The sequence below is a fragment of the Triticum aestivum genome, chromosome 3B (genome assembly GCF_018294505.1).
Source record: "Triticum aestivum cultivar Chinese Spring chromosome 3B, IWGSC CS RefSeq v2.1, whole genome shotgun sequence".
Taxonomy (NCBI): Eukaryota; Viridiplantae; Streptophyta; class Magnoliopsida; order Poales; family Poaceae; genus Triticum; species Triticum aestivum.
The window spans coordinates 775,616,555-775,625,406 of NC_057801.1; positions in this window are offsets into that span (position 1 = coordinate 775,616,555).

An 8,852-nucleotide genomic window follows, 5' to 3' on the forward strand; every position below is an offset into this window, starting at 1 on the left:
TGTACATTGTGTACCCAAAAAAGTAGACATGCGTTAAACAAAGAAGTAACCGATGAACAACTGACAAAGAAACAAGAGAATAAATAAAACCAATGAAAACCAAAAAATATAAGAGAAACAATTAAGAAAAAAGGAATGAAACCGAGAAAAAACGAAGATAAACGAACAAAACTGAAAATATATAAAAAGAATTAAAAAAAGTGAAGACCGAGAAGGGAAAAAAAGAAAAAGAAAGAAGGAAAAAGCAGTAAAAATCGTGAACAAAACAAAGAAAACCGGTGAAAACAAAGAAAAACAGAAAACTGTGAAGAAAACAAAGAAAACTGAATGAAGAAATAAAAGAAAATAAAAACAAAATAAAGGGACCAAATCGGTACATCGACCGTGCGAAGACTACAACTAGTGATTAAAAAAACAATGAAATGGGCTAACCCAGTTATGACGGGAAACAAAAAACCATCACGCAAGGCGAGATGGAAGACACACTTGCTATAAGCTAGTGTTCGAGCAGAAGTGCCACCATCAGAGCAAGTCTAATAATGCCTAGTCTGCTGGCTATAAGACTTCTCATGTCATAAAAATCCTACTCGGAGGAGTGCGAAGAGACAAGAGAGTGGAGTAGGCTCTTATTCTGCAGTCTGAGTTTAGCACATGGATTGAAGAAAGTAGTATGCCTGCAATTGTCTTTCAATCATATGCATTGCTCAAGAAAATATTAAATGTTTAGAGCCAACCTAATGGCCAATCTAAAAACAACTTATTATATGAGTATTTTTCATGAAGATTTTAGATAACATGTTATCTCTCTATCGCTAGCAGCCCGCTACATTACTAACCGTGCTCTCATTGATCTCAGTGTGAAGGATAGGACTAGAAGTATGTCATGTCTTAATTGCATTGTGACTGTAATCTGCGGGAGTGGCTCAGAGCTGCGCATGTGTGTAAGGCAATAACTGGGAAAACAGTGTGGCGGTAGGGATTTGTCGTTGGCCTTGTATATGGGAATTTTCAGTTTTTGTGGTTGCTTTGTATAACAGAGCGGAGGGTTTATATAATTCAGATCAGTAACATTTATTGTATGATCACAAATATTAAATTTTCAAGACCAGATAGTTGTATAAAATATCACCTTTTCACGTATCAAAGCTAAATAACATGCCCAACAACCTTTCTGCGCCTCAACACTTATAAAGCCCACTACCCATGGCTGACTGATCTCCTTTGCATGTATTGTCTTGTATACCCCCCTTATATACCTTAGCATCTTTTACCCGACTAGTTAAATTGAGGACCTAAGTTCCCATGCCCGACTTACATTCGCGTCAGGAGGTAGTACCAAAGGAAATGAATATCCGATATCCAACTAGTAGTACTAATTTGGTACTATATTGGATAAGTGTATGTTGGGAACGACAGGTGTGTGGAAATACATATTTAGCTGAGTGATGGTGTCCTGGACTAGGGCGTCCTAGCTCGGCCTGACTAAGTATGGGCCAGACTGCCAACCCATCAAGTAGGGAGGACTCCGGAGGCCTTCCATATGAGGCGGTCGAAGACCTTGCGTGTACTTCAAGCTTATCTGATTAGGATCGACATGTAATTCCTTGGATGAAAGCCGACCATGTGTAAGCCTAGACACCCCTGGCGCCTATATAAGCCAGAGGGTTTAGTCCGTAGAAACCCCTGCTCATGCATTCATCATCATACACCTAGGGTTTAGACCACAGCTCACGATCTCGAGGTAGATCTCTATGCTTTGATACATCTTCAATATAAGCAAGAGCAGGATGAAGGGTTTACCTCCATAGAGAGGTCCCGAACTTGGGTAAACGATGAGTGTTCTTTCTCTTGTTACCCGTTGATCCGATCTAACAGCTCGCACCTCCTACCCGAGGTCTGCCGGTTTTGACACCGACATTGGTGCTTTCATTGAGAGCTCGCTTTTGGATCACCAAGTGTCGATGTCCTCGCCAATCTGTGATTAGAATTTCCTCAATGCCATAGGCGCATCACCAGGTCTCGCCAGCGGGCCACCTAAAGGCTCTCCAGATCCTAAATAGCAATCCCCCTTCGAGGTGCCTTTTTTGGGTCCTACGAGTTCGCGGAACATGGTTCACATGTTCCTGAATGCCTCTCATTCCAAGAAATATTGCACATATGACACATCAAATTTTTTCTCCCCCCCCCCCGCCCTTGCCTAGTTTTGGGTGCCACGAGATTGATGAGAGTTATGACAACTAGAATGTTTTGTCACAAAAACTATGCACGAATAGGGAAAATATATTGATCTAGGGAAGGAGGCAGTGTGTCCTTCGTGTGGGCAGGGTCATGCTTAAACAAGGGAATACTTGTCGGTCTTCCATTGAACCTATAATAAGATAATATATGCATGTTCAAACAAGAAAAGAAAAGAATGATCTTTGTGTTATGTAGAAACCGATATGGGTGAGCTAACACAAATAGTGAATGCACCACTTAGTGCTTGAATTTTAAATAATGTACATGAGACAGTGGAGGATTTGCCAAGCGATGGAGCAAGAGGGGCCCAAGGTCTCGTCGGGAGTAGGGTAGGCCAGTGCTTGTTGCTAGTAGTATGAGTCGGACACCATTGAAAAATTTGAGGCCACCTAAGGACATGGGCTCTAGTGTACTTCAGACAGAAGGTCTTCCCATTCACAAGGACAACTAGTCGGCCTGAATGGCTGAATTCATACTTCAATACATTGAATAACCCTAGCGACTCGATTTGGATTATTTTTGCAGCAGTTCGAGTTGTGCCGGGAGTTGATGCTTGACGATGAGGACAACACGGGTTTCACTTGTGAGACAACAAGGTCGCCACACTGAGGCGGGTGAGTCCACTCAACCGTTCAGAAAGTTGCTAAGTTTGATTAAAAAAAACAGTCTTGCACATACAATTTTAGTTGCAGGATGTGCTTGCAGCCTATGTATAATGGTTGGTTGTTTGAAGCAATGATTTTGCGTTTACAACATTGACAAGCATGCTTCAGAATTATACACAAGAGAGGTATTTGACAAGTTCCAAAAGCTCATTGTTGAATCCACTGGAATTGATCTATATTAGGTGCAAGTGGATGGTCTCTTGCTTTTGAGCATCCTGACCGTGTTGTTGGCCTACACTACATTGGCTTGTTTGCAATATTGTCCAAGACAACTTGGAACTGATCCACAAATTAACTATGGATGTCAACGGGAAGCCAAGGTAGGCGCATGTAAAAGCCCCAATGTGGCGGTAGATGATATTGTATACCAACCGGGTGTGCTCTGGTGTACATCTGACAAAAAAATTGTTGTCTTGTTGAGATTGAAGGGAAGGCCATAAGCCATAAAAAGTCCTCCAAGATGGCAACACAAGATTTGAAAATGAGTTCAAATGGCTTCAAGAAGATTATAGTGTTATCTAAAAAAGCAAAGACGATGAGGCAGCCCAACGGGTGCTAGTGGCTGTTAAGAGGACCACCTCGTCTACAAGGAGGAACCACCCAAACAATGGTTGAGTCCGATATTGTAATTTTGTTCTTAGAATCACAGGAGGGGCCGGTTACGTGTATCTTTTAAGCGTTGTTGGATTAGATGCTTGAAAATTGTATGTTAATGTTGGTTCGTCTAAAAAGATATATTATCTTGGAATTAACACACCTTGTGTGATCTTACTTCTCGCATTTTGAAGACCACGTGGTTGTATGAAATATTAGCTTTTCAAGAATCGGAGCTAATTAAAACACACACCAACCTTTCGCCAGCACCACCCTTATAAAGCCTACTGCATACGTGGTTGCCTCATATATATATATATATATATATATATATATATATATATATATATATATATATATATATATATATATATATATATATATATATATATCCTTTCTAGTAGTCTTCTTACTTATCATAGCTTTTTTATTTTTGCATCGACACCATGGCTGTCTTTACCAAGCCTACCGAAGGTGGTCAATATCATATATACCCGAAAGTAGTAGAACTGTAGAACTAATTTGGTTTACGATAAATGTGTGTTGGGAATGAGAGGTGTTCAGAATAATTGGAAAGATACCCTTCGCTAAGGCTTTCTTCCTGGTTGCCTCACTTGCTACAATATTAGTGAGCGGGGAAGTAGAAGTGTACAAGAAGACATACTCCGTGGAGGCTTGCCTTCCGAGAGAGTCACCACCTGTACAGCTACAGTTTGCATGGGGAGGAGAGGAAAAGCGTGTTGCCAAAGGATAGCCCTCCTTTAGACTAGGTGTGCGAGTGGACCATTATCCAGAAACTTGTCAATTAAGCACTTGCACTAAAGCATGCTCGTGTTATATCTATCACTGCATTAGACGCCCACATCTCTTTCCATCTCTGCATTTTCTCTTTATTACACCGGCTAACACATGGTTGGACGACGATTTACTAGTACGCAGGAACCATCGTGATGATTATGATATTTGGCAATTTGCCGCCGAGCCACAAGATTTGGCAAATGATGTGACTATGTCTAACCGGGAGGTGTAAAATCATGTGAATCTTGACGTGATTGCCGGGAGAGGCACCGGATCCAGTTGTGTATAGACTGACATAGACGCCCCTACTTGTTCGACAACGTCGAGGACCAGTCCCGATGTAACAGGGGCAGGAAAAAGACAATAATAGTTTTTTTTTACATTAAAGCAGTCATATATCCAATGCTAAGTACTCCCTTCGTTCTTTATGTAAGGTGTATTATTTTTGGCACGGTAATCAAGGCACATGATTATAGACAAGCTACGACAAAATTACCCTTGTCGAATTTGTTTGTTAGTGGCAAGTAAATCAGTTAGTTCAGAAAAGTTACAGATACATGCAATCGATAGAGAGATACTTTCCTTCTTTTACTACACGGAGAGACACAAACAATCGAAAGAGAGATACTTTCCTTTCTTCTAGAGAGCTAACAATGTAATTATGAGTTATTAGAAGAAATGCACCTTACATTCTAGAATTTTATCGGAAAACAAATGCACCTTATATAAAGGAACGGAGGGAGTATATCCTAAAACACAAAACAATAATTAGGGATATTTAGAAAACTAGGACACATGATTCCACTTATATGTAGCTGATAGATTGCACCTCAAGAGCGTACTTGATGGTGGCATGCAGGGGCTAGCAGCTATCTTGTGAATATGAGTTGCTCATGGGCCTGGCTTGGTGTTTGGACTGAGATAAACATTATCCTTTCAATAAACAAAGAAGGTACACTAAAAAGGTTGACAAAGCAGGTGGATTAGTGAGAACTAACTAGTGGTTGATTGGTCAGTAGGGTGGTGGTACCCCGAGCCCACCAGGGATCAAAGCTCAGGTTTGAAACCTTCATGTATCATTAATGCAGATTATTCTTTGAATGGGAGGTGATGTTTCCCGTCGATAAGAAGACGCTTGTGATTACTTTATCAATCTTAAACTAGAAAGAAATGTTTTGTCCCTCGCGTCGACCACATGGGTGATACGAAGGTGATTAGGAAATACTCCCTCCGTCCCGTAATAAGTGTTTCAACTTTAGTACAAAGTTGAGATTTGGATTTTGGACGGAATTTATGAAATTCCAACGAAATTCGTCCATTTCGTTTGGGCACGATATAAGTATTATACGTCCCAATAATCTCGGACATCTCTGAACTTCGGGCGAAGCCCATGGTCCCAAGTAGCTCACGAATAGCGTTCAGCATTGTAAAAGTACCTACCAAAGCTTCCCAACCCTAATTGTTATTTGCGGATGCTCACTCCTCTCTACGGCGCAACGGCGGCTGCCGGCAACACAAGCGGGGGGAGGGTGGGCAGCAGTGCCTCCTTGCATCCTCGTCCTCGCACAACCCATATCCGCATCCTCGTTCTCCTACTTCAAGCACCACTTTCATCGGACCTTACTCCGATCCATTGTATCGTGTTCTTGTGCTTGATGGCAATTAAAGATCCATTTTATCGTGTTCTTGCCTGTACAGCTCTCAAAACAATAGCGAGCACACTTGCGAGGCGGTTTGGAGCTAGGCAGAGAATTATCTTCATGATTTTGGTATGAGGCACGACTGTGCAAGATCTTGTAGACAATCGTGCCATGTCTGGCCGGGGAAGCGCCAGATCAGGCGGAGCTAGACGTGGTCGTGAGGAGAGGCAGCAAATGTGATGGTCTGCACACTGACATCAACATGCCGACTTCTTCGACGACATACATGGCGGTGCATATGTATTAGACCTAGAGATTCTAAAAGCACTTGTAGAATTACTACCACAATAATAATTAACCCGAAGTATACCCCAGAACACAAAACACTCATGAAAATCGTGTACTCTGAATGGGTCATGTCGGCTGCTGGCTCGCCCGCGCGCCTATATCTGTGTTGACTGCTCGGACACCACCGATCGCGCGAATGCGTGCAACAGCCTCCACTCCGGCACCCCGTGACACACACTAGTTTTGTTTTAGAAAGAACAGCGCACTTCATTCAAAGTTCAAGGTTCAAATGAACACACACACTAGCTAGTTGGTGAAACACACCATTTTTTTAGGGGTACACACCAGCTCGGAGCGGTGCTACTCAGGCAGGCCCGTGATGGGCTGCAGGTGCATCACCACCCCGCAGATGCCTAATGGACTTGCAGCGGTGCTGGCATCGCCTGGGCAATCTTGACACCGGAAAACCCTATACGACGCTTATTGCCTCATCGTGCAAACGCACAGAAAGAGCGACACGACTGATGAAATGGGCCGGCCCATTGTGTGTTTCACTAATCCCGGTTTTGGGAACCATCTAGAAGGTTCCCAACCAGTCCAGGTCTGGTTTTTTCATTTTTCATTTTTCTTGCTGTTACTTTTATGGTTTTCTTCAGTTTTTCATTACTTTTTATATTTTATTTTTCATTTTTCTTTTTCTTTTATGAATAAAAACTGATTCCAAATGTTTACGATAAAGGTACAATGTGTGTACAAAGCAGACGCTACAACAAGTATTATAAGAAATTGTTAATTCTGCATAGAAAAATGTAAACGTGTATATAAAAAAGTTCCTCATGCATACGAATAATTTACATTGTGTGAAAAGTAGACATGAAAAACATATCATGAAAACAAATGTTAATGAATTATTTAAAATGTGTTCACTATATACAAAAAAAGTTTGAGATGTATACTGAAAATGTTTCCTGTGTTTTATAAATATTAACATTTATAACAATATTCCTGATGTATACAAAAAATTTACGTTGCATGCAAAAAAAAATGTTTATTACCATTAAAAAGCGTTCACCATGTATTCTCAAAAAATGTTGACCATGTATTCAATAAAGTGTCCGAACAATTTATTTGAGAAAAAAATTACATCAGGTATCTAAAAAATGTTCAATGTGTATCAACAAAATGTTTCACATAAATAGTAAAAATGTACATTTTGTACTTAAAAAAAGTAGACATGCGTTAAACAAAGAAGTAACTGATGAACAACTGACAAAGAAACAAGAGAACAAAGAAAACCAAAAAACAAAGAAAAACAATTAAAAGGAATGAAACTGAGAATAAACGAACAAAACTGAAAAATAAATAAAAAGAAGTAGAAACAGTGAAGACCGAGAAGGAAAAAGAAGAAGGAAAAAGAAAGAAGAAGAAATAGTAACAAAAGTGAAAGAAACAAAGTAAACCGGTGAAAAACAAAGAAAAACGAAAAAACAAAGAAAACTGTGAAGAAAACAAAGAAAACCAAATGAAGAAATAAAAGAAAATAAAAAAGAAATATAGGGACCAAATCAGTACATCGACCGTGCGAAGACTACAACCAGCGATAAAAAAGCAATGAAACCGGCTGAACCAGTTATGACGGGAAACAAAAAACTTTCACGCAAGGCAAGATGAAAGCCACACTTGCTATATGCGATGTATAGTCTTCAAGCAGAAGTGCCACCATCAAAGCAAGTCTAATAATGCCTCTTCTGCTGGCTATAAGACTTCTCATGTCATAAAAATCCTACTCAAAGAGTGCGAAGAGAAGAGAGAGAGTGCAATAGGCTCTTATTCTACAGCCTGACTATAGGACATGGATTGAAAAAAGGTAGTATGCCTGCAATTGTCTTTCAATCATATGCATTGCTCGTGCAAATATTAAATGTTTAGAGCCAACCAATTGGCCAATCTAAAAACCAACCTATTATATGAGTACTTTTCATGAAGACTTTAGATAACATGGTATCTCTCTATCGCTAGAAGCCCGCTACATATTACTAATCGTGCTCTTATTGATCTCAGTGTGAAGGATAGGACTAGAAGTATATCATGTCTTAATTGCATTGTGAATGTACTCCTCGGGAATGGCTCAGTGTTGTGCATGTGTTTAAGGCAATAACGAGGAAAACACTATGGCGGTGGGAATTTTTAGATTTTGTGGTTGCTTTGTATAACAGAGCTGGAGGGTTTATATATTTGAGATTTGTAACATTTATTGCATGATCACACATATTGAATTTTGAAGACCAGGTATTTGTCTAAAATATCACCTTTTCGCGTATCAAAGCTAATTAACATGCCCTCCAACCTTTCTGCACCTCAACACTTATAAAGCCCACTAGTTGACTGATCTCCTTTGCATGTATTGTCTTGTATACCCCCCTTATATACCTTAGCATCTTTTACTCAGCTAGTTAAATTGACGACCTATATTCCCATGCCCTACTTACATTCCCATCCGAAGGGAGTACCAAAGGAAATGAATTTCAAATATCCAACTAGTAGTACTAATTCGGTACTATATTGGATAAGTGTATGTTGGGAATGAGAGGTGTGCGGAAGCCGAGGTCTTTCTTCCAGTTGCTTCACG